This window comes from Theropithecus gelada, chromosome 7b (genome assembly GCF_003255815.1).
Source record: "Theropithecus gelada isolate Dixy chromosome 7b, Tgel_1.0, whole genome shotgun sequence".
Taxonomy (NCBI): domain Eukaryota; kingdom Metazoa; phylum Chordata; class Mammalia; order Primates; family Cercopithecidae; genus Theropithecus; species Theropithecus gelada.
The window spans coordinates 52,396,508-52,424,255 of record NC_037675.1 but is presented as its reverse complement, the minus strand read 5'-3'; the positions used below and the strand labels follow the sequence as shown (position 1 = coordinate 52,424,255).

The window sequence follows — 27,748 nt, the reverse complement described above, 5'->3', positions numbered from 1 at the left end:
TTATCACAGCCATCTGTTCTTGTGTAATGAGAATAATGTACAGGGAACATTTGTCCTTACCATCAGTATAATACATTGCACTTTCCTCACCTAAACAAGTTGATGGACTTTTCAAAGTGTATATATGCATACAACTTAACTTTGGCATAGAGAAGGATAGAAGAACCTATTACAAGATAAATGTTTAAGAAACCAAATAGTTATAAATAAATATCATTTGTTTATCAGTTTTATCAGGGATTATTCATTGAAAGGATCAGAAACCCACTTAGGTGATCTCAGAGGATTTCATGGGAACTGAAATAAAATCAACTCACAAGGAGAATGGAACTATAAAGCTAGAAACTAAGTTCACTCTCTGTATCAGTCAGGTTGGACTATGCTCCAGTAACAAATCTTCGAATCTCAGTTAATTATAACAGCATCTAATTTCTTACTTATTCATGTTAGTGTCCACTGAGAGTCTTTTTTTTTTTTTTTTTTTTGCTTTAGCTTGTTTGTGTTGGTTTCCTGCCACTTGCAACCAAGAAGTCCTGACTTATAAAAGCATATGAATTAACACATGTAAATACTTTATTTGAAGATTCTAATTTTTATTCATCCTAGATATTGTCTTTAGAATATTTTGCTTAGAAGGCTGCATTCTGATGCCATAAATACAAATAGAGGGGCAGTTTTTGATTTAATGAAGCAGAAATCATATCATATTCAATGCTATCTACCCATTCATCACTGGGTAGCTTTTATTAGCCGTTTGGTTGTTTTCTTCAGCCATTTTTATTGTGAGGTTGTTCACAAAGAGGCCGAAGAGAATTTTTTTTTAACCAACTTGAAATTACTCCATGTATGTAGTGATGACACTTTTAAGAACATTAGGCCAGACCAGAAGGTTCTGAAATCGAACTTCTGCCAATAATTGATTTGTTTGTTTTCAAAGGCAAGGAAACTTCTGAAGATATATATGAGCACTCCACGATTCTTTTTGTTTTATCTATACTCTAGGTCAGCATTTCTCAAACTCTGCTTCCACAAATTTTCCATAGTTAAATAAGTTTGAGATTCTCCATTCTGAATAGGCTGCTGGTAGTTCACATTGTACATTGTATCAATACACCTATATATATACATCCTGCAGCAAACAAAGCCACTTGATTCAATGTAGCATTTTTCCAAATTTGTCCAACTTTGGAAACTCCCTTAGAGTGCCACACAAGTTTGGAGAACACTAGTTCAGGCAGTTATTAGTGAATAAGTTAGTAAGTAATTGTTATTCATTTCTTGTCTATGTAGATTAGAATACCTAAAACTATGTCTGCAGCAAACCTATCCTCACATCTTAAATCTTGCTTTAATTCTTAAAGCAAATGTTAAAAGTTAAATTTATTTTATTTTTTAAACATTGAAAGTCAAAGGGATAATTAACATAAGTTTTGTAGTATTTATATGTATGGACTGGAATACATGTTGTCCCCCTTTTTATTGTAAATAACAAAAAATGATTTTAGGCATGAGGAATATTAATGTAATATAATAAAAAAATCACTTCATTCTACTTTAGACTGCGTTTAGGTCTTGTATACACGATACCAAATGACTGGTCTAATTGAGTTTTTCATTAATCTGTGGTAGATAAAAATAGATTGTTTTAAAGATACTTTTGATAAGCAGAAAAAGACAATATTAAAAGCTTAAAACTTTAATATTGCTCTGGGGACAACATAGCTTAACAACTTATGAAGGTAAATGCTTGTTTAATACATTCCAGGTTTTGCTAATATTTTTATATTGACATTTGGGGTCAATTTTAACCTTAGAACAAGAGTTATCTATAGAATGGCCACCACAGTGTACCTACACTATCAGAGACCATCTAGGTTTTGTTAAGCAGCATATCTAATTCAGCCCAAAGGACATCTCAAAGCCAAAATCATTCCCCTGTGCTGTTCTCACAACCCTAAACTGGGCCCCTATCCTAAACTGAGAACTAACTCCAAGTGAGATTACCCAAGAAAACCCGAGCAAAATATATTTAACAGCAGATTTTCTTTTTTTCTAACTGCATCTGTGTCAGGGAAATCATCATGACATCATTTCACTTTTGTTTGGCCCTGGTTTTGCCTTCTTTTTAAACTATCCAGGCCTAAAGTGCAGCATGTTGGCTATGGGTCAAGTCACAGTCCCATCTGGCCGCTTAGCTACCTTCTCCTTGACACCCTCTGACCTTCTCCATAGAGCCCCTCCCTTCCTGTCCACTAGGCTTGCCCTCCCCCAGTTTCTTAGACCAGACCTTCAGATCACCAGACCAACTAACCTGGCCACACCCAGTTGAGATGAGTCAGCTTCCACAGCTGACCAGACCAGCCTGCCAATGGGGAATCTGATGCTGCTACCCCACCCACCAGAATTACACCTGCACCAGCAATGCCCGCCACCTCCCCCCACCCCAGCTGTGTTTAATTGCAGACACTCTTTTATTAAATAACTGTAGAGAGGGAGTTTTCTTCATTTTGGCTGATTCAGTTTAAGCTGAAAAAGCAATAAAACTTTTTTTGAGTGTCTAGTCATGAATAAATAAACATCATTTACTCCCCCACCCCGCCAATCCTCAACACGCCTGTCTCAAGAAACTCATCCACTCCATGGTTTCAATTCCTGTTTGTACCTGATTATCCAAAACAGATCTGTTCATCTCAATCCCCTTCCTCTTCACAGTTTGGTCCCAGATTCTCTTCCCAGCCCTATCACCTGTTCTCCTCAGCCTCCTCCATAGTGCCCATAGCTGTGCTCTAACCCTGAGCATCCTGCCACTGTATTATAACTGCTCCTGTGAGAAATCTTCCACTGAGCCCTAATAACGCAATGCCATAGACTGTTTCTTATCTATCTTCTTTTACTCTGTTTCTGTACTTAGTAGAAGTTAGATAAAGGTTGGTTCAATGAAGAAGATAATCAGTAGAGGAAGACTAATAACTAGCAATATAACCCGGTATTTCAAATTTCTCAAATTAGCCTGACAGTAATCATTAAATTTGAAAACCTATATTTTATACTTTTTGCTAAAATGTATAAAATGTATTTTATACTTTTTGCTAAAATGTACTTTACTACATGCCAGGCACTGCTCTAAGATTTTTACAGCATTTCCTCATTTAGTCTTCATAATCCACACATCTTCCTGTGAGAAAACTGGGACACAGGAAGATTATGAAGTCACACCCATTGTAATTGGCAGGGTCAGGGTTTGAATCCTGGCTGTCTGACTCTACAGCTCACATGTTTAACTGCTGTTCTGTTCACTTTCTGATAAGCCCAGGAAGTATACCTATAAAGCACAGTTTTATGAACTTACAAAAACTTCAATGACATAACAGATAGCTGGACTCCTTCAGTTCTCGTGTATGAAAATTACTGAGAAATTGAGTCATTTTTCTCCTAAGATTCCTTGTGACAAAATAAATTTAGAAAAGAAATTCTGGTGCAGAAGGAAAGAGGTGACAAGTATGTTGAATATTCCACAGACCAGATCACCGGAGGTACAGGCCTAATTACCTTGTAGGGGGTTCATCCTGCCTGTCTGTCAGAACTAAGTAACAAGTAGGCAGTAAGATTCTACCAGCTTAGCCATGGAGCATTGTCCTTCTTCTAACAAAATAATGCATCTCAACATTTACAGACATAAAAAACCACAAACGAATAAGTAGATATTAATAATTATGACCAAAAAACCCATAAACTAATATGTAGATTTTCAAAATAAAAGTCCATAGGCATTAAGTATCTTTATTTCTACAGATCTAAACATTTATAAGTCCATTTTTGAAAACACAAAAATAAAACACAGTTTAAATCTGTAAGCAAGTATCTGTTTATTTTCAGTTTTTTCTTGTACCTTTCGCCTATGTGATTAAGAGAAAATATGTGTATTCCAGTTCAGAATAGAAAGCTGATGAAGCTTTCACCGTAAGTATAAAAAGGAATATGTGAACTAGAAGAGGATATTGTTTAAGAATGGATTTAAACACTGCCAAATAAAATTGTTTTTCATAAGCCTTGCACAGAAGCAGAACTGTGTGTTTTATACTAACAGTTCTGATCAAAGAAGAAACTGTTCCTTTTAAAGAGCTGGCTTTGGAAAAACATTGTTCTTTGGTGCGGGAATAGCCACCTTCTGTCAGGAGTACACGTAGATGGTTAATTCTCATCCACCGCTGATTTATTCATGCGACGCTGACTTTCTAGCCGGGTAGCATCAGTTCAGCTTTATTGAGGTTTTTGCTCCTCTCCTCTTACTCTTACTTTGCTTGCAGCCTGCACTTTAAAAAGTAACTGTGTGGCACCAAATATTCGTCACTCACTCCCATGATCCAGGAGAGCCTGAGAGAATACACTGTTCTGGCCTGCACTCTCTGTCAGTCTAAGGCATTATTAGTCTCTGAACACAGCAGTTTGCAGAGAGGAGTAAATGGCAATATGGGGAATTAAGCACTTTCTGTCTAGAGCAGGTCTTTATAACAGGCTTTGTGATTTTGTAGGGAGCAAATTCTTGGATGGTCAAATATACACAGGCTCAACTGTAAGCCCAACTCATCCAAAGCCATATGACTCTATGACATAGTCTACCTCTTTTGATTGTCTGTACTTTAGTTTCTTTTCATCAGTGCAAATACTCAACAGCTTATTTTACTACAGATATGTATAGTCCATTACCTAGCACTGCTGATATTTATGCAATCATGAAGCACATCAATTCATAAAACTAATAAAATGGTGTCACTTATGCTGTCCCATTATCTTAGAATAATGTTATCCCAAGAGCATTAGTCACATAAAATCATATGTAAAACTGGACATTCATCCAATCTAGTAAGTCTAACATGGCATAGATAAATCTATGGTGCTTTTAACAAACAGTTATTATTGATTTTATTGACCACCAGTCATCTAGCCAAGACTTAGCAAGGAAATATGATAAACAGCTTTCAGCACATAATCAATGCAGTATGAAGCTGAATGATGTTTACACGCTACCTTGTGTCATCCGGTTGCCTTCTGCCATTATGGAAGTGAATCTATCATGGATGGAACTAAAACATTATTCAGTATTAAATGGAATTTTATCCACTTTTTACTTTAAGGATCAAGAAATATGGAATATAGAAACTTGTGTGAACCCTGAATTTCCAGACTGGCCTCACCAAGCTCAATAAGCGAGGATTCAAAAATGGCATATTTACACCTGAACTAGGACATGGATTTCTGGTTGCTCTGGTCACTACATATTTTAAAAAGTGTGGAAAAGTTTGAATTGATAGTAAGCTCTTGCTATTTAGATATAAAGACTCTTACTAAAAGTGTTGGTATTAATTGTCAAATCAGTACATAAATATTTCACATATATTTTTAAATACTATCAAGCTAAAAAGAAAATGAATGCTTCTAGCATTTAGAATATCCTCAATTCTTGTTTACTTGCCATTCATTATTTGATGTGATATGAACACAACATTTTGAGATTGCTATTATTATTTTCAAGGGGTTGATTGATGGCCTAGAATCATATAGCTTGACAAAGGCAGGGCTTGAACCTAGGCCCTGTTTAACTCTCAAGTCCACTGTACCACACTAAATACTATTTTGGTTAAAATGTATTTCAAAATGTCAGAAGTTCACATTTTTTGTTATTGAAGTCATAGCCATTAATAAAACATTTTGCATTGAACCCTAAAGCTTGCTGGCATCTCCATTTGGATATTTTTCTCAACTCCCTCACATTCAGGATGCCCAGATCTGAATTCATCATCTCTCCCCATTTTGTAACTCAAAGATTTCCTTCTCCTACTTTTTGACTAGGAATCAATGAATGCAAGCATCTGAACTCCACAGACATGTGAAGAATGTTGCTGCAAAGTATTTTAAAACTAGAGGTCTCGGCTGGGCATGGTACCTCATGCCTGTAATCGCAGTGCTTTGGGAGGCCGAGGCAGAAGAAGTTTGAGACCAGCCTGGGCAACATACTGAGACCTGGTCCGTAAAAAAAAATTTTTTTAATTAGCTGGGCATGGTGGCGCATGCCTGTAGTCCCAGCTACTGAGGATCCTCCTGAGGCAGGAGGATCACTTGAGCCCAGGAGTTCGAGATTACAGTGAGCCATGATTACACCAATGCACTGCAGCCTGAGTGACAAAGTGAGACCCTGTCTCTAGATTAATTAATTAATTAATTAATTTTAAAAACTAAGGATTTCAAATAAACTACATAAACCCCATACGTATTTCAAAACCTAGGTATTAGAAAACTAGACAAAGATTCACTTCATGAAGAAAAGTATCAAGTTCTAGTCTATCAAAGGAAGCAAGATGTAGGAATCTGTTATATTTCAAGTACGCAGTGGTCTAGGCACTAATCTAAGTAATTTCTATGTGATAAGGGAGGGAATTCCCACAACTCTATGAGGCAAGAACCATTACTATTCTCATTTTACAGATGAGGAAACTGAGACTAAGAAACTAAGAAACCCAAAGTCACAGTTCCCAAGTGCCAAGACCAAGCTTTCCCCTTAAAGAGGCAGACTCCATATTCTGTGTCTTAACCACTATACCCACCATTACTGCACAGAAGAGATGCTACATATAGGTTGGTCACACTCCTCCTGACAAAGTTGAGGTTGCTTGCTCTTATATGGGGACTACATGTCACTTTTTTTTTTCCTGGAGATGTAACTCACATACCATAAAATTTACCTTTTTAAAGTGTGTAATTCAATAGTTTTTATTAGATTCATTCACAGAGTTGTACAACCAGTACAGAATCTAATTCCAGAATATTTTTATCATCCCAAAAAGAAACCTCAACTATTAAGTCACCACTCAACCCCCACAACTCCTGGCAACCACTAGTGTACTTTCTGACTCTGTGGATTTGTGTAATCAGGGTATTTCATATAAATGAAATCATAAAATATGTGGCCTTTTGCATCTGGCTTCTTTTACTTCACATAATGTTTTTAAAGTTCATCCACCTTGTAGCATGCCTCAGTACATCATTCTTTTTTATGACTAATTATCCTATAATAGTATCCTATTGTATTGGATATAGCACATTTTGTTTATCCATTCATCAGTTGATGGACATTTGGGTTACTTCCACTTTTTGGCTATTATTAATAATGCTACTATGAACATTCACATACAAGTTTTTGCATGGTCACGTTTTCAATTACCTTGAGTATTGTGATATAGTAAAAAATATGTTTGGTCTTTGTCCTTGGTTCCTGGCTCAGAGCTCCTAAAACCCTTGGGATTTCCTGAGTTAGAAGTGTCTTTTGACCAGAGGTGATCAGGGTGGGCCCCCAGGTCACTTCAGGATGGGGGCTGGTCACCAGGAAGTCCAAATGTGAACTCTCGCATTTCTCTAATGACTAATGATGTTGAGAATCTTTTGGTCACCGGAAAGACCAAATATGAGCTCTAGGGGTGGGAACTTTCAGCACCACCCATTGACCTCTGACCCCTAGGGCAGGGAGGGTGGCTGGAGATTGAGTTCTATAAAAACTCTTTAACAACAAGATTTGGAAAGTTTCCAGGTTAGACAACACGTGGAGGTGCTGGGAGAGTGGCACACAGAGAGGGTGTGGAAGCGCAACCCTTCCCCCAGTACCTTACTCTATGGATCTCTACCGTTTGGCTGTTCCTGAGTTGTATCCTCTGTGATGAACCAGTAAATATAAGCAAAGTGTTCTCCTGAGTTCTGTGAGTCATTGTAGTGAATTATCAAACCTGAGAAGGGGACGATCCAAGGTTGCAGTCAAGTCAGAAAGAAGTTCAGGTAGCGTGGGGACCCAGGACTTGCAACTGGAATCCGAAGTGAGGGCAATCCTGTGGGACTGATCCTTTAAAGCTGTGGAGTCTAACTCTGGTAGTTTGTGTCAGAATAGGATTGAATTGTAGGATGCCTACTGGTGTCAGAGAATTGGAGTCACTGAAGTACATACCTAGGAGTGGAATTGTTGAATTATACGCTAACTTCATGTTTAAAAATTTGAGGACCTGTCCAGCTGTTTTCCAAAGAAGCTGTACCATCTTACATCCCACCAGCAGTGTGTGAGTGTTCCAGTTTCTCCACATCCTCAGTAACACTTGTAATTGTCTGTCCTTTTTATTATAGCCATTCTAGTGGATATGAGGTGAAGTCTTGTGGTTTTGATTTGCATTTCTCTAATGACTAGTGATGTTGAGAATCTTTTCATGTGCTTATTGACTATTTTATGTCTTTTTTAACAGAAATGTCTATTTAAAGTCTTTGCTGTCATTTAATTGGGTTGTCTTTCTTTTATTGTTGAGTTATGAGAGTTCTTTATGCTGCATACTTATTCACTTTTGAAATGGAAGAGACATAGGTGTGAGCCTCTCAATTCTCAGACACTCACAGGAGAGAAAAAGCAGACATAGACCTGCGTGGGAGGAAATCTTATCAAGACTGGCCTATGAGGACCTACTGCAAATTATTTGCATCATATCTCAAAATAAGCCAATTCTGAGACAGAACTTGGATAAAGTCCATCTGGATTGGCTTTAACAAACAGGAAACATGGAAAAGTCCAAAAGCAGGAGGAGGAAATCATTTCTTTATCAGGGTCCCTGGATATAGCAGCTGTTCCTCATCCTCCTTACCCAACTTCCACTTCTCCTGGCTTTGGAAATGGAGTCTACCTCAGTATAATATCATAAATACCTCAGGTTCTTGTGGTCTATGACTCTTGTTACTAAGGGTTACCATGGCAGTATTCCAAAAAGTCACTTCCAGGTGTCAAAAAGGTGAGTTCTTCCCCTAAATTTGAGAGTTACAAATGGATAGAACTGGGACACTGGATCTTGAATATCATTTACTCAACCTTCTTCAAAGTTAGAAAAATCCCAGAGCATTAAATCACCCAAATGACACAGTACATATTGCCGAAAAATCTTTTTTTATTATTATTTACATTAAGAATTCTGAACATCCAAAGACCGATTTTTTAGTTGTTTCTCTGTGTGTGTACATGTGTGTCTATGTGTGTGTGTGTGTGTGTGTGTGTGTGTGTTCAATGAAGCGCAATTGAAACACCTATTCTCCCTTTTGGGGACTCTTCCATGCCCTCAGATATGCATAATCACATTTTTTACTATATTCCACATTACAACTATCAAAGTTTACATTGACTTTGTTTTCTCTCTTTAAGGGGACATTATATATGTCTATACTATTACATGAATTTTCCCTTATTATAAGTAATATATTCTCTTTTTTAACATTGGCTTTCAATAGACATTACCTTTGCCCCAAAGATCAATCTGTTGATAGAAGTTCCCACATGAGTCTAGAAAAGAAAAAAAAAATTGTTGATGTTAGGTTTTGCTGTGCCTCTCACACAGAAAACACATAGCAGTATGACTGTCCCCTTGGATTGGCTGTCTGGTTGGCTCCTGCCCTAGCAAAAAGCACAAAAGAAGTTTCTGGGATGAGGCAAAATTCTCCCCTCCCCATTCATTTGCACTACTTGCTAGCTTTTTTGGCATCTTACCACTACCACTCTCCACTCCTTCCTTCTCCCTCCATAGTCTCCTGTGTATCTTCTAGTTTCTGCCTTCCTGTCTGCAAGCACGGCTTTGGTTCCAAGGTATGTGACTTCCCTCCTGGTCATCTCTATGGCTTGTTCTGACCCTTGTGTACAGTCTTTTCATCTAGCTCTAAGTCGTTGACCACAAACTGAGGAAGTCTCTCTACCTAGCCCACCTGGTGTGTGCACCCTTTACTCCAGCCTGACATTGACTTGCCCAGCCCTGGCGTCTTTCCCAGTGAAGATCCCAGTGCTGACGGTTCCTTGAATTATACCTCATGTGTAGCAGCTTTAGGGCTGGCACTGATCCTAACAATAGATTATTGTAATGCACTTGCCCAATAACCTGTAATGTTAAAATAAGATTACAACATACACATCTGGGCTATATAAAAAATGCACTCACATAATTCTTTTCTTTTGAAACATGCCATAAAATGATTAAACTCTATGTAAACACAGAATCCATTGACATATAGCCAACATGGAAATGAAATAGGTCAGATACTTAGTAGAACCTGGAAGTTCTACTTACACTGAGGGCAGGAAGTAAAGAATAATTTATAAATTCCATCTGTAAAACAGGGAAGGAGTGAATTAGTAGGTCACAGATTATTATTCAATTTGGAGACTAGCCAAAGATTGGCTAATTATTCTCTTCTGAGTGGAGCCAAATAGTTCAATTATTATTACAGTTTCACTCTCTACAGTCGTCTATTCCCTTTTTTGAGAACAAAGTCATCAATTTTCCATTCACATTATTTAATTTGCATGTTATGATGGCTTTTGGATTAGTGCCTATTATTAAGTTTTCTGAAACTATATGTACAAAAGATTATTGTGAAAGTGCCATCAAAAATTAAACGACCATTTTTATTTTGTTTTACTTTAAAATAAATTGTATTGTCCATATTTGAGGTTTACAACATGATGTTATGGGATACAGATAGAAAAATGGTTACTATAGTAAAGCAGACTAACATATCTATCATCTCACATAGTTACTTTTTTGTGTGTGACAAGAGCAATTAAAATCTACTTCTTTAACAAAAATCCCTAATACAATACAATATTATTAACTACAGTCCTCATGTTATACATTCGATCTCTAGGCCTGTTTATCCTATATATCTCCTCCTTTGAATTATCAGACCTACATCTCCCTCATTTTCTCCCCACTGTGGTAACCACTATTTTATTCTCTATCTCTGTATATTAGGCTTTTTTAGATTCCACATAAGTAATACTTTAAAATATCATATAATATCATTGTATGTTGTACAGTAAATATCATACAATATTTTTCTGTCTGTGTCTGGCTTACTTCACATAGCATAATTTCCTCATTTACTTAGCATAAGCCACGTTGTGGCAAGTGGCAGGATCTTCTTCTTTTTTAGGGCTGAATGGCATTCCATTGTGTATATATGTATTTATACATATATACATACCATATTTTGTTTATCTGTTTGTCTGTTGGTGTACACTTAGGTTGTTTCCATATCTTGGCTATTGTGAATCCAAGAGTGTTTTTGGAGAAATTATTTAATTAGTATATCTGAAAAGATTTCTGTAAAATTTGTATAAATATTGGATTTGAAAATTAATTTCATTTAGTATTTGTTCATATCTCATAATTTTCTTTAGGTATTAAATCATATTTATCAGTGGCACAATATACCCACTACATTCCTTCCTGTCCTACTGTTCTTTTATCTTCCCAGCCATGTTAACGAATTTAGAAGATCCGTGTTTAGAGTTCCATCCTCACTGTAACTATCTCAAGGCCTGACATAGGCTGAGTGAGGCCCTTACTGTTGCTGATTCAAGTTCAGGATACTGGTGATTAGACCACTGGCTCATCTGATAAGACCATTGATAAGACCATGAGCTGTTCAGCAGCACAGAGCTTCAGGTTTACTTGGTTGCTCAATTGGGACGTTCACACAGTGAGGGAGATTTCTAGTATGATTGCATATCCAAAATGCTTTTATATTCCCAGAAAGAAGAATGGATAATCGTTACACAGATAATGGTGTGTGACTATTGTAATTCCATGATGCCTCTGAGACAAACTGGTTTTTATAAGGTATTGAAACCAAAGTATGGAACAGCTGTTGCTGAAAGACTTCCTGTTTGAACTATGCTGTGAGATGTGATTTCATATCAGTGTCTTTTCCACCAGGAATGTTGATTTAACAGGGAGACTCATTGGAATTGGTTTAGGACAGCTGGGAGTGGTGACTCATGCCTGTAATCCCAGCACTTTGGAAGGCCGAGGCAGGCAGATCACATGAGGACAGGAGTTTGAGACCAGGATAGTCAACATGGCGAAACCCTGTCTCTACTAAATATACAAAAATTAGCCGGGCATGGTGGTGTGCACCTGTAATCCCAGCTACTCGAGGAGGCTGAGGCAGGAGAATTGCTTGAACCCAGGAGGCAGAGGTTGCAGTGAGCCAAGATTGCGACACTGCACTCCACCCTCGGCAACAGAGCAAGCCTCTGTCTCAAAAAAAAAAAAAAAAAAAAAAAAAGAATTGGAGGTGAGACTGAGGACCAGGACTAAAGTTTGACAGCTCATGATCACCTTACCTCAAACCTTAAAACACCCTATCTTGGCCACTGTGTCACCTGTGGGAAACATGAGGCTGCATCCTCCCAGCTCCTAAAAGCAGTCGAATATATGTGCCATTACACTGTAGCCAAATCAGTGCTTGTTGGCTGACTGCAAAGGATGACAAGCATTTTGACACTGTACATAAGTTAGGAGAATTCAAGATGCACAGCAGAAATTCAAGTTAACAGACAATAAAATAGGAGGAACAGGAAATAGAATGAGCATGGCAGAGAGGGCTTAACCAGTCTCTATTAAGCTATTTATAGCGTGCGCTAAAATGAGAGTTGAAGCCAAAGGACTAGAGTGCATCTGAAGAGGCCATCTCCTAAAAAAACCGTAGTGGGGACTGCCCAAATGGCATTGGGCAGTTTATTGGTATAGGGTCAGGAAAACTAGATTCTGTTCTGGGGTCTACTGCTATTCAGGCAACACAATTGAGGGCTTAGGAATAGGGACCTGTATCTCGTAGGGGGACGGACGATGGTAAGCTGTGAACTTGGGTTAGTTGCTTGACCTCTCTGTGCTTTAATTTTCTCATCTGGAAAATTGAGATAATCAGACCATCCATCAAGGATTTTTGCAAGGATGAGAGGAATGATAGACACAAAGCCCTTAACACAGAGCCTGGCCAGAATAACCTCCTAATTAATGTGAGTTTTTGGCACATGTTAAATGGTACTAGCAATTTCTGACTAGACCCAGGGTGGTGATGAGGACTGGATGGCAGAATGAATGTGTGAAGAAGTCTTTTGTAGTAAACCCAAGTTTTTACTATGATTCTGTATCTATACAGATAGAAGGGGTACCTGAAGCATGGAGAGAGTAGCTGAAATGCTTATGGCTGCTTCCCCTCACATGTAGGTCCCTCCCCTGGGAACGAGCGAAAGTCAAGCAGCCAAAGACACAGTGCCTTTCACGGAGCAGGCAAAGATGAAGGAATGGAGGAAAGGAAGTCTGAGAACAAAATCTCTAGCAAGGAGTTGACAGTCCCTTAGAGTCACCCCTCAACTTGAGGACCTATTAGTCTTTGGAAAAGGGGGACCAGTACATTCTGAGAAAGAACCCAGGCTTTGGAGCCTGAAAACCTCAACTTCTTCCCCTTGAGTGTGTCTTTGGTCAGTTATTTATCCCGTCTGTACCTCGGTTTCCTCATCTGTGAAATAGGCAACACACCACCTCCTATAGTTATAGAGCAGAATCAATGAGATTGTCTTTGAAAAGTTGCCCAGCATTCACAGGTATTTAATAACAATAGCTTTTATTATTCAAAGGTCATTTAGTCATTTGTATTGGTGCTCCAGTACTCTTGTAGGTATTGGGAATACAGCAGTGGAAAAAAAATTTTAAATAATAAATAAAAATGTATTTAGTGAAACATTTGTTGAATTCCTGTGTTCTCTGACACAGAGAACCCACAACAGATTTTTTGCATTCAGTGGGTTTTATACCAAACAAAGGCAGAAGCTGGGTTAGTCAGAAGGTGGCCAAGAGCAATGAGAAATTCAGATCGATCAGACCCATTCCCTGCCTTGGGAAGTTTTGAGAAGTAAAGTAGCTCAGGCATCCCCACTGCCACTTTTAATTCCATTTTATTTCAAGGCCTTCTGACTCTCCCCTCTGGGAGTCTGCAAAGAATTCAGACCGTAACTTCAAGGAGAGCAGGAAAAATAGGGAAAAAATGGTGGACAAGCAGCAAGCTGCACAGCAGTGCTTCCGAAATGCAGCCCTCAGTGGGTATGAGTTCCTGAAAACTTTGTGTAAACTAGATTGGATTTTAAATGTCCTAGAGATATTTTTAATTAAAAAAACTTTGGTATATAATTTTCAAATGTACATACATGTTGCAAATCCACATTGCCTGGATTCCAGTACATCAACGAGTTACTAACAGGCTTTAAAACCTTTTTTAAGAAAAAGCAATAAACAAGAAAAAGAATTACATGAAATAATTGTAAAGTACATCCCAATTTCAGAAACATTAACGTGAAGTAGGAGTGGGGGTGGGGCTCCATCAAGGAACCTAAAATAGCAGTGGCCAAAAAGGGTAGACAAACTTGGAGATGCAGAGTTTGAGGCCTCTGTTTGGATCCTGTGCCTACCTCCTTGGGCGACCCACTTAACTCCTCTGCACCTCCAACTTCTCGTGTATAAAATAAGAATGCAGGATTACATGTGAGAGCTAAGGTCCCAGTTAGCGGCAAATTTAATTAGGATCTAAACTTACTGATGTTTCTCTGACTCAGTTCCTGACAAGAGTCTCTTTAGATAAAAATGTCCGATGCCTGTTGCTTGTGCCTTTGTGAAGAGACACTTTAAATTCCCTCCTCTTTCAAGCTTCTCAGCTGGGGCTTGAACATTGTGAGATCAAAAGGAGATGAACCATGCAGCTGCAGCATCTTTCATTCCCCTTATTTTACCTGGGCCTTGGAAGTGCCCTGGGGGCTCCACAGCCCTGTTGGCCCCTTGAAAGAGGGAGGCAGAAAAGCACAGGGCGGAATGACAGCTAAGTGGAGAGAGGAGAACACACACTGACCAGCTTTGAGCTCTGCCTCCCCATCCTGGGTGGAACAGCCCACTGGTGAGTCTGTAATCACCCTCGTCTATAGGCCACATTCATTGTCATTTCCTTGCTGGGAAAGAAAAGGGCAGGGTGGGGTGGAAGGGTCAAGGAGTAATTAAAAGGCCATTTTGGACTATTTACTTCCTAAAATAAGAAATAAGATTTGATTGAGGGAGATGAAAGGTGAAAACAAAATGGGCGAATATGGGTAAATATGCTTGTGCCTTCTCATTCTGCAAGAGAAGGATTTTGAGGACTAAGTTGGTTTGTCAGCCTGGTCTGAAATTCCTTATCTCAGGGCAAGAGCCAGTTTGGTGCTAAACTTCTTGGGGGAAGAAAGTATTATTCATTTTAGATGCCAAATTCTTCCATTTCAAGCAATTGTTAGATTTTTACATAGCATTATTTACATACTGTTATTATTATTTGAATTTGAATTTTTTTATATTACTTTTTTTTTTTTTTTTTGTAGAGATAGAGTCTTGCTATGTTGCCCAGGCTGGTCTTGAACTCCTGGGCTCAAGTGATCCTCCTGCCTCAGCCTCCCAAAGTGCTGGGATGACAGATGTGAGCCACCGCACCCGACTATTAGAGTTTTAAATGCAGATGTTTGGTTTCGTTGTTATGATCATTACTATTGTTCAGTGGTTGTTTTGTTTTTGTCTCTCTTGCTATTCAGTGGTGTGCTGGCAAACATGGAAAGCTCTGATTTGTAGCATTCTCCATGGCTGACTTCAGGCTACCTACCTGAGGTTGCTGACCTTGAAGTCTGGATGTCAGTACAAGCCAGTCCCAGCGTACCAATGCATGTTGTCAGTTCTTTGGCTTTATATCCGATGGGAGGAACTGCCAAATTCCAAGTTTTCTAAAATTATTTCTAAAATGATGTAAGCCTGCAGCTGCAAAAAACAACAAGAAAATATATGTTACAGAAATTTTTAGTGAAGAAATCATGAATGTACATTTCAGTGAGTTTCTACAAACTGACCACACCTGTGTAATTAGCAATAAATCAGAAAAACAGAATATCAGAATATCATCAGCCTCCAGAAGCCCCCTGCATGCTCCCTTCCAGTCCACAGCACCCACACCACACCCCTGCCAAGGATAACCTTCTAGCAGCATGGTAACTTTGCCTGTGTTTCTATTTCATATAAATGTCATCATACAGTATGCACTTTTATGCATGTCTTCTCTTGCTCAAAGATATGTTTTTTGGATTCACTCATATTGTTACATATAGCTTTAGATCATTCTGACTGTTGTATAATATTCCATTTTTATGAATTTCACAATTTATCCATTCTGTCATTGGTGAGCCTTTTGATAGTTTCCACGTTTGAGCTACTAAGAGTAGTGCAGCTATAAACATTATAGCACCTGTCTTTTGGTACATAAATATAAACATTTCTGTTGGTTGTATCCTTAAGAGGGCAATCAATGGATGCTCGGGTACACAAATGCTCTGTTAGTATATGCTGCAAAAGTTAGCAGATGATGGTGGTGCCGTGGTACATCTCTCCCAGTAGTACTCCTCATTCTCACCAGCACTTGCTATTATTTGCCTTTTCATTTTACCTATCCTGGCGGGCGTACAGTGGTATCACAGTGTTGTGATAACTAATGGTATTAAGCATGTGTTTATATTTTCTGGTCATTTGAATATCATCTTTGGTGTGGTGTCTGCTAAGTCATTTACCCGCTTTTCCATTGAGTTGACTGCCCTTTTAAACTCATTGTCTTTTAAATTTCTTCTTTATCCACAAATACAAAAAAACAAACAAAACAAAACAAAACAAAAAAAAACCAACCTTAATTCTGAAATAAGCTGCCTTTTCCTTGTAGTTTTGTCTTGAGAGCCAGAGGTACTAATCAGGAACAGTTTATCACTTCTGTTTTCCCTTGTAATTTTTTTCTCAGTGCAAATCGTCTCCTACACCGTACATTGCTCTCTATCAAATTGTTATCAGATATTGTGCATATTTCAGAACTTCATTTAGAAATATTATAAAGCAATTTAGGGAGAGAGGTTCTTAAGTGCAAACAGTACAAATGCAAATAGATTTTCAAAAGAGAACAATTCTTTCTTAAATGAAAGTAAGAGCTATTCAAATAGTCTCTAAGTAAAAAAAAAAGTAATAAATTGAAACTCAATAACCTCAAGAAAGTAATTGTGATTTCATATTAAATATGAATTTTAGAAAGTTTTGAGGAGTGATTATTCTTTTTCCTTTCCATTTTCTCAATAGAAAAACCTTGTTTTTTATTGGTAAGTCTCTTTTTAAAAACCTTATCCACTAAAATTGAATTCCCCCTATGTATTGTGTAAGCTGTCTTACTTTAAAAATTCATATTTAGATACCTGGATGCAGTCTGTTAATCCGTAACTGATTCTATGCAAGAAAGTAGACTACTTTAAAGGACAGTTCACATTTCAGAGGTTTAGGAACTCTCATTGGATGGCTGGATTTTCACAGAAGAATAATTGCTTTCCCTTCCTTCAGTGTTTTTTTTTAAATGTAATAAAATAATAACATAAAGTATTAAGACTACTATTTCAGGAGACAGACTTAAGTCTCCCTATGGAAAAAAAAGTAATAAATTTCCTGGAATGTTCCAGAAAGAACTGAGGCTATTCCTGAAACCTCCTGAAGGCTCTGACAGATTTCCCTGAAGCCCAGGTGGCCCAGTCCTGCCACGTGTGCCTTTTCACTGCCCACAGCATGGGCAGCCCAGAAAACACTGGGAAGGAAGGAAAATTTCCCTTCCCTTCCTTTTACTTCCCTTGTGCCGCCCCTTCATGCTGCTCCCTCACGCTGCTGAGTCCGGGATTGGCAAATGTATATAGCACCTTACCACCCCTCTCTTCTGGGCCCATGGCAAACAGCACTGTCAGTCATGGCACTTTTCCCACTGACTCCAGGTGTGACCTAAATACAGCTCAGAATTCTTTTTAAAAAATTATTTATTTATTTATTTATTTATTTATTTATTTATTTATTGAGACGAGGCTCGCTCTGTCACCCAGGCTGGAGTGCAGTGGTGTGACCGCAGCTCACTGCAGCCTTGACCTCCCGCTCTCAAGCAATCCTCCCACCTCAGCCTCCTGAGTAGCTGGGGCTACAGGCAAACACCACCACGCCTGGCTAAAATCTTTTTTTTTTTTATTTTAGTAGAGACAAAGTCTCGCCATGTTGCCCAGGCTGGCCCTGAACTCCTGAGCTCAAGTGATCCTACCACCTTGGCCTCCCAAAGTGGTGGGATTACAGGGGTAAACCGCTGTACCCAGCTGCAGCTCAGAATGTTTATCACAGCAAACTGAGCAACTGGTACCTAGGTATCAGAGTTGGCATTTCAAATGAAATCGATTTGTTTCCACTTTCTTTTCTTTTCTTGTCTTTTATTTATTTATTTATTTTTTTGAGATGGAGTTTCACTCTTGTTGCCCAGGCTGGAATGCAATGACATGGTCTCGGCTCACTGCAGCCTCCGCCTCCCGGGTTCAAGCAATTCTCCTGCCTCAGCCTCCTGAGTAACTGGTATTACAGGCATATGCCACCATGTCTGGCTAATTTTCTATTTTTAGTAGCGATAGGGTTTTGCCATGTTTTCCAGGCTGGTTTTGAACTCCTGACCTCAGGTGATCCTCCCACCTTGGCCTCCCAAAGTGCTGGGATGCCTGGCCGCCTCCGCTTTCTTAGGTGACAGGATTCTTATTTTGTCTTCCCCATCAGTCCACCAAAACCCCGAAATGTAAATGTATTCCTTTTTCCAGGGTCATTTACATTGTCTTATATGGTAGTCCCTGGTCTGATGAATCTCTGACTCATTGTTTTGTCTGGTTCTGCATGCTTCCCATCTCCACCAAAAAAGAAAGAAAGTGGGGTGGGGCGGGGAGAGGGAGAGAGAGAGAGAGACAGGGAGAGAGAGAGAGACACACAGGGAGAGAGAGAGAGAGAGACAGGGAGAGAGAGAGAGAGAGAGAGAGAGACAGAGAGAGAAAGAAAGAAAGAAAACGTTTAGGAATGTGAGTCAAATGCCTACAGGGGCGAGATGATACAAGTAAGGTGTGCGTATTTGGTCCACAGGAATAACAGGAATAGTTTTTACCTTCTGAAACAAATACACAGTGCCATTTTTCTAATAACATGTGGCCCTCAGTCTGTCTTTGGTTTATCCACTTCCGTAAAAGACATTTAGTCAATCTTTGTTATTCCCAGTACAGGGTGAGTATTCTTAATCCAAAATGCTACAAAATCTGGAACTTTTTGAGCACCAATATGACACTCAGAGATAATGCTCATTGAAGCATTTCAGAGTTCAGATTTTCGGATTAGAGATGCTGAACCAGTATAATGCAAATATTCCAAAATCCAGGTAAAAAAGAAAAAAAGAAATCTGAAACACTTCCAGCCAGTCCCAAGCATTTTAGATAATGCATACTCAACCTGTAGTTATGTTCTATTAAGTCACCAAGAACACTGAATTAATGAATACTGAATATTGCTTCTAGGGGAAATAGAGGGTTAGCTTCCTGTGAGCCTCTGGTCACAAAATTTTTGTCAACCAATCAATGCATAAACTTGTTTTATCTGTGTTTCTGTTTAAAGATACCTTATTTAATATATATTCTTCATTCATTACCATTGAACTCACAGCCATCAGCACTATAACTCATGCTTGAACAATGTTTATCTAATGCATGTATTTTCTCCACAAGCATTGCAGCCTTCTTGCACTTAGTAATGCTAGACAGCATTTAAGGATTGTGTTTGGGGCCATTTAAGCAGCAAATGCACCACCAAAAAGCACCAAAATGCAAAAATATGACACCGAATATACCATGAAAAGTAGGCTTGTTTATTGAATTAGAGCTGAAACAAGGAGCATCACCCTAATCAACTTCAGCTATGAAGGTATGTATTGGACAACTCATTTTTTGCCATTCTGTGAATGACCATGAAAGTGCGGTGAGTATTGATTTGGAAATTAGAAATAAATTTTAGCAAGTTTGCAAATTTGCAAATACAGAATACACAAATAATAGAGATTGACTGTATTTTCCTACCTTGGGAAAGATAAGAACAAAGATAAATGGCAGCTGAAGATTGCTCTCGGTAATTGGGCAGCAAATGGCATAGACTGGCAAACCAAGGAATATGGGGTCAGTTATAGTCCAGTGTAGCCTTGGTCCAGTATAGGCATAGGATTGGCAGATCTTCCAAGAGAAAACTGACATTTGGATCATTCCAATATGACCTCTCCTGATTTTAAGTGTTGCTTTAAATTAAAAACACCAACAATGCCATGAAACAAATCAAACACATGCCTTCACTGTGCCTGGCTTGTCCTGAGGGCCTCGGGTTTGCAGTTTCTCAGTGCGGCCTACAGCAGGGTTTCTCAATCTCAGCACTGTTGACATTTGGGGATGGGCAATTCTTTGTTCTAGGGGGCCACCCTATGCATTGTAGGATGTTGAACTGTATCCCTGGCCTCTAGATAACTGTGTATCCATCCCTCCACCACACCACTCACCTCTGAGTTGTGACAACTAAAAATGCCTGTAGACATTGTCAATGTCCTCTAGGAGGAAAATCACCTCCAGTTGAGAACTAGTGGTCTAGATTAACACAGACGAACCACTTAAGGGCACTTTATGACTCATCTTTCTCTGTTCCTGGGACTGCTGGAGACTGCTGCATGGGCTCTGGAAATGGAATTGATCTAAGAAAGGTCGATTCACGCACTTGGAAGAAAGCCCAACTCTCTCAGACCGATTCCATTTCTAGAATCCATCAGTTCTCACATTCAGTTCTTCCTTTATTCTTATTAAAAGCCTTACCATAGTCCCCTATGTCCTCTCACCTATACTATTGAAATAATCTCCTAATTGGCACCCCACACTCATCTCCCTCTTCTATATTCTATCAGACCAATCATTGCCAAATGATATTTCAAGACACTTTAAAAAAATCATGTTGTTAACCTCATACCATCCCGACTCTCTTTCAAAAATGTTAATTAATGCTTCACGTAACAAATCATTGCTAAGCATCCAACAGTTCATGCAGGAGCTTATCGGAAGAGATATCATGGCAGTAGAACAAACAGGTGCTCTAGAATGCCAGGTGCCTGGTTTAAACCTTGGTTCTGCAACATGCGCTGGTCTCATCACCTCTCCTCTTCTAATTCTACCCAACTTTCCATCCTTATTCTTCTCAACTCATAACCCACCCATAGTGGCAAAACAGTGTCTGGCCAAGAGTTTAGGCTCCAAGATATGCACACTGATATTAAAATTCCTAAGAAGTTCCTTAGCCTTTCTGAGCCCCATTTTTGTCATATGCAAAATGGGGATAAAAATAACATCTACAAGGTTATGGTGAGAATTAACTGATGTTTTCCACATAAAGTACTTGGCACATTGCAGGCACTCAGGCAGCTCTTAATAAATGTCGTGTGATATTTATTCTTATTGTATCTTCCCCTTGTGAGATCTTACAGATCTTATCATCTGTGCTGTCTACTTGACACTTCACATATATTGATTTGGGTTTGTTTTTTGTTTTTGTTTTTATTTTTGTTTTTGGTGCACACCATATACATATACTATTTATTTTTCTGCTTTGAATGTGAGCTTACTGGGGGCCAGACACAGGTGTTTACTTCTTTTTCGTCCCCATGGTCCTGGCATAGTGTTAAGAAGATACTTGGCAATTAATAAATACTAGTTCAGTGGTTCTCAAGATGTGGTCTGCAGACCATCACCTGGGAACTTGTTAAAAATACAAAGACTTGGGAGCCACTCCAGACCTATGAATCAGAAATTCTGGGTTTGGGGTCCAGCAACCTGTGTTTTAACAAGCTCTCTAGGTGATTTTGATGCACATTAAAGTTTGAAAACTTTAATTCATGTATTCAGCAAGTGTCAATTGAATGCCTGCCATGTGTCGGTAATTTTTAGGAATTTGGCATACAATACACAAGACTTTCTCTGCTGTCTTGGGGCTTAATTATGTTGGAAGAAATAGACATAACACAAAATAAAATAAACAGAAGATTTTCAGGTAAGGGCTGCTGCTGTGAGGAAAAGTAAATGGTAAAATGGAACGGAGAGTGATTGGAAGGAGGTGGTAAGGAGGTTGCTTTGTCTCAGGTGGTCAGGGGAAGCCTCTCTGAGAAGGAACACTGAACTGAGCCTAAATGGTGATGAGAAGGGACAGCCCTATGTGAAGATCTGCAGGAAGGGCCAGCCGGACGGATGAAATAGCACATGCAAAGATCCTTAGGCAGGAATGAAAGAAGCCCAGTGGGCTACAGCAAAGTAGGAGGTAGGAGATGTGATAAGAGATAAGGCCAGAGAGGTAGATGGGGGTCTAATTACGTACATCCTGGCAAAGGGTTTGAATGTTATTTTAGTTGTAGTAGGAGGCCATGGGAGTGTCTTAAGCAAGAGAATGATGTCATCTGATTTGCATTTTTAAAAGAGTACTCTGGCTGTCAGGGCAATAACAGAATGTAGAAGTTAGTAGGCTGTTGCAGTGGTCCAGGAGAGAGGTGATAGTGGCTAGGACTAGGATTTTAGAAGTGGAGATGGTAAGAAACTCTTATATTTGGAAGAAACTTACGGTACAAAAGAGAGAAATCAAGGATGACTACTACGAGGGAGCCTCAGAAACGGGCTTAGCACTATGTATTAAGATGAAGAATATTGGGAAGGGAACTGGCTTAACATGGTGAGGGAGGAAATATTAAGAGTTCCTTTTTGTCCAAGTTAAATTTGAGGTGCTCATAGACATACAGGTGAAGATGGAGAGTACAAAATCTAATGCCCTGGTCTACAGCTCAAGGAAGAAGTCAGATGTGGGTGATAAATTTGGAAGTCATCAGTCCTGTTAAATTAAACTAAATTTGGCCGGTGGACGCCTCCATACATGAGTCCTTATGTAAGGAACTGCAGCCTAATTTAGTATGTAAACTAACTGAAAGCCTAATTTAAGAGTATACTTTTGTAATAAATAGCTAAGTCTCAGCCAATCACAACAGCAGAGCTTCAGTCAATCGCAGGCGGCCACCTGTTCAAACTGTGTTCAAATAAGGCAAATGCCAAGCTGCAACCAGTGGAGCTATCTCTATACCTCACTTCCGTTTTCTGCACCTCATTTCCATTTTCTATCCATAAATGCTGTCTGACCACGCAGCAGACTGAAGTGCTTTGAACGTGCTCTGGTTTGGAGAGCTGTTCAATTCCAGAATCGTGACTAAAAGCCAGTTAAGACCTTTAAACTAGATTTGTAATTTTGTCTTTTAACAATTCATATACATGATTTGAAGCCATGGGATAAGAGCATGTTGGAAAGAGTGTAGAGGTTGGGCCAAGTGAGGAACCAGTGAAGGTACTGAGAAGCAACAGCCAGTGACACAGGATGGAAAATCAGGAATGTGGTGTTCCAGAACCTAGTGAAGGAGTTTGAAGAAGAGCAGAATGTTCTCTGTGCAAAGGACTGCTGGGAAGTTGTATGAGACAAAGACAAAGCACTGACCTTTGGGTTTGCCAAGTTGAAAATGAATGAGAACCTTTCCAAGAGTGGTTCAGTGAAGCAACAGGAATGAAAAGTCTGATGGAAATTGGTTGAAGAGAGAATGAACAATGAAACACAGAGACTAAGTTTAGTCAGGCCTTTAAAGGTGTTTTGCCATCAAGAACAGAGAAATGGAGCAGTAACTGGAAGAGATATGGTGAAAAGGAAAATTGTCCCCCTCCCCCTCCCCTCTGCTCCCTCCCTCCCTCCCTTCCTTCCTGCCTGCCTTCCTTCTAAAAGGAAGAGATGCTCAAGCCTGCTTGCATGCCAATGAAAAGAATCAATAAGTGACAGAGAAGTTGATGGCACAGGCCCTATGTTTGATGCTGGGGATAATGTCTCAGAAAAATCAGGAAAGATTCAAAATTCTTTACCCTTCACTTTAACAAACTCTTTGGATCATTTCGGTTGTGTAAACTCACTTATAAATGTCAAAGCACCCCTTCAAATGGGCCTTATGTGTTACTCTGAAAGGCATAGCAGCTTAAAGGAGCCAAGCTAATGCGAAATGATTGCTATTTAATCAAACTGTTTTCCGTGCCAGAACAATATAGCAGCCACTTATTTGAATGCTGTCTTAAAATCTGATGCTCATGAAGTGAATCCCAGCTCCAGGTCTCTACAGCAGCTTTGGTGTTAAAAGCCCTCATCAGCTTAAATCTAGCCTTCATCTCAACTCAGCAGTTAGACTGTCTACACTTGTCAAAGGAAGGTAGAAATGCATGTCCTTACTTCTGCCACTTAGCTCAGGGTTTGTCTTTATTTTTCCCTGTCCCTTTTCAGAAATGAACCTTGACTTTGTGTTCTGTGTAGCTAGATTTTGGCTGGAAGATGACATATTGTGACTGCCCCATACACTGCACTTTCTGGAACCTCTTAAGCATCCATTATCCATCAAGGAGGGTTTTCAGGACTATTGGTTTTACCAAAGCCTTCTCTCTAAAGAGCAACTGAAATTACCAAGCAGCCAGTAAAATGTAGTCAACACCAGTTTTTCCACCATTGTTGACATTCAACCATTTCAAAATTGACTTCTTAAAGAGGCTGATTTCATTTTCCTAGAACATTTCACACATATTGAAGCAATATGCACGTGCCCACATGTACATATACACATAAGGATTCATATACATAATCCTATGGATTAAATTTATGGATCCTACTGTAACACAAAGCTCTGGGGAAACTAGCCCACAAAATGTTGAGCTATTTTTTATATTGTTAATATTATTGAGAAGAATTTCTTAACTTCTTGATACCCTAGGTTTCAAAGGACTGTAAACCCAGCTGGCTGGATCATAAAGCCTGCTGCAGTGGCCCAATGTGAGGGACCAGTCAGAGTTCACCAGTAAAATCATCTGTGCCTTAAACTTTATTTATGAGAAGCCTTTTTATAATGATTTCAATATTTTAATAGATATCAGATATTCAGATGTTGTATTGCTTCTTGTCTCCATTTGGTTCATTATATTGCAAGAATTTGGCCTTTCTGAAATCTAGGCTGTTATTGATTTCATTGTAATAAAGCTATTAATAATATTATTATCCTTCTAATATCTATAGGATTTTTGTGTGGGTGATATCCTCTCTTCCATTCTTGTTAGCAGTTTGTGTATTTTCTTTTTGTTTCTTGATTAGTATTTTTCAGAAAACCTACTACCAACTTTGAAATATTTCTCTGTTGTTCTCAACTTCATTGATTTCTAGTCTTTATTATATCATTATATCCTTTCCTTTTTCTTCCCTTTACTTTTAACTTTTGATTCTTTATATTTAAAATACACTTTTTATAGGTAATTTTAGTTGGTACTTATTTATTCAGTCTGCTAGTCTTTACCTTTTAATTGGGGTAGTTAGACTTTTGAATTTAATATAATTATTGCTAAGGTTGGATTTAAGTCTGCCATTTTTCCATTTATTCCACCTGCTTATTGCTTGTTTGTAATTTTTACTATTTAATTATAATTTATCTATTGAGTTTTTAGTTACAACTTTTATGTATTACAGTATTTTACATATTACAGTATTTATTCTAGCTGCCCTAGAGATTATATGTTCTTAATCGATCATAGTCAAGATACACAGTCTATTATATGTTCTTAATTGATCACAGTCTGCCTACAGCTAACATTCACATCAAATATCAGAACCTTGCAACCATTCAGTTCTTTCTCCCACCTTTAACTTTGTGCTGTTATTATCATATATATTAAATCTTCATATGTTATTAGTTCCATAATATAGTGCTATAATTTTTGCCTTTAATAATCATATGCCTTTTAAATAAATTAAGGAGGGAAAGTATACAATCTTTTATATATTACACACACACACACACACACACACACACACACACATATATTTATGCCCATTTCAGATGGTCTTTATTCCTTTCTGTGGTTTCAAGTTGCAATCTTGTTTCAATCCACTTGACCCTAAAAATACTCCTGTTAACATTTCCTGTAGTATAAGTCTCCTGGAAACAAATTGTCTTAGCTTCTGTTTATCTAAAAATGTATTTCTTTTCCCTTAATTTTTGAAGGATTTTTTTTGGATGTAAAATTCTGAGTTTTATTTTTATTTTAATATTTTAAAAATTTGATTCCATTACCAACTTTCCTTCTTTGTTTTTGGTGAGAAGTCAGCTGTTACTTATAGTGTCACTCCCCTGTATATGTGTCTTTTTGTGACTAATTTCATAATATTATCTTTATCTTTAGTTTTTAGGACTGACTATCATGTGTGTGTAGTTCTGCTGTTTTTTGAAAATTTGATTCTGCTTGGAGTTCAGTGAACTTCTTGGATTTATGATTTTTAACCAAATTTGGGAGCATTTTTACTACAATCTCTTCAAATATTTTTTTCTGCATGATTCTTGCTTTCCCTTCTTTGTTCTACTCTAATTAAATGTATATTAGGCTGATTTATTATTTTTTGCAGGCCACTGGATCTCTGTTCATTTTTAAACTTTTTTTCTCTTCAGTTTGAATAATTATTTTTGATGCCTTCAGAATTTTTTATTCTGCCTACTCCAGTATATTGTTAAGCCCATTAAATTGATGTTTATTGTAGATATACTTTTCTGTTCTAGTACCTCCATTTGATGCCTTTTTTATAGCTTTCATTTCTTCACTGAAATTCCCCATCTGTTCATACATGATGATCATTTTTTCCTTTAAGTCATTGAACATCTTTATCATAGCTGTTTTGAAGCCTTTCCCTGCTAATTCCAACATCTGGCTCATCTCAGGGTGTTTCTCTTGCTTGATTTTTCTTCCTTTTTTCTTTGAAACTATGGATTTAATTTTCTGTTTCTCCACATATCTCATGGTGGCTTAGTGTTCTACTTTGTTAGGGTGAATTTTGGAAATTCCAAGGTATCTATAAAGTAATTCATACTGATGGGACTCAAACTCTAACTTCTCTTCACTGGGCAGATGCAGATATCTCTGCTTATTTATTTTACTGTTAACAGCTGTTTCTTTCTGCTGAGCTCCTTGGAGTCTCTCCCATGCATCCACAGTTCAGGGATTAGCCAGACATTTCAGGTGGAATTTAAATAGAGATTTGAAGGATTCCCCTCTCAATTTCCAGCCCGTCTTGCAGCTAAAATTCTGCCTTCCCTCACCACTGGCCAATAAATCTTCAGGTTTTCCTGGCTATCCTTGATATCCCTCCTCCCAAAAAAATCCCTATAAATGTAGATCTACATATCATTTCTTCCATTTATGCCTGATTTGGGTTGCTCTCCAATGCCTTCAAATAGTTTTCAAATATCTACATATATTCCCCAGGGTTTATAATTGATACTTATATGAGGGTAATTTCAATAAAGGCTACTCCACCATGAGTGAAACTGGCACTTCTATTGTTCTTTATGGTGCAAGTTCTGGTATACAGTAAAAAGTTGTGAGACATACAAAATTTCGAGAAAAATTGGACCACCTCATCAAGACCAAAGCACTCTGCACAGCATGCCCAAAGATGGCCCAGATGTTGGTATTATCAGACAGGGATTTCAAAATAAATATAGTAAGCATATTAAAGGACTTTGTAGAAAAGTTGGATAACATGCATAAACAGTTGAGTGATTTCAGCAGAGAGAGGAGCCATAAAAAGAACCAATGTAATTACTAGAAATGAAAAGCACAATATCATAAATAAAGACTTTATTTATTGGGCTTAATATCAGACTGGACATAGCAGCAGAAAGAATCAATGAACTTGAAGAAGAAATAATCTAAAGCACTTCAGAAATAATCTGAAACAGTAAGAGGAAAGAAAAGTGAAGACAAACAGAATAGAGGGTCTGACGTGTGTGGGATAATATCATATGGCCTAACATACATATCACTGGAGTCCCGTAATAGTGGGGAAGGGGGCATAAGACA

General features: G+C 38.3%; 1 protein-coding gene across 3 annotated transcripts in view; it reads left to right on the top strand.

Moving 5' to 3' along the window:
* TRIM9 (tripartite motif containing 9) overlaps positions 1-27,748 on the top strand; it is a 119,201-nt gene that overhangs the window by 6,631 nt on the left and 84,822 nt on the right. The gene's annotated exons all lie outside the window — the stretch shown is intronic.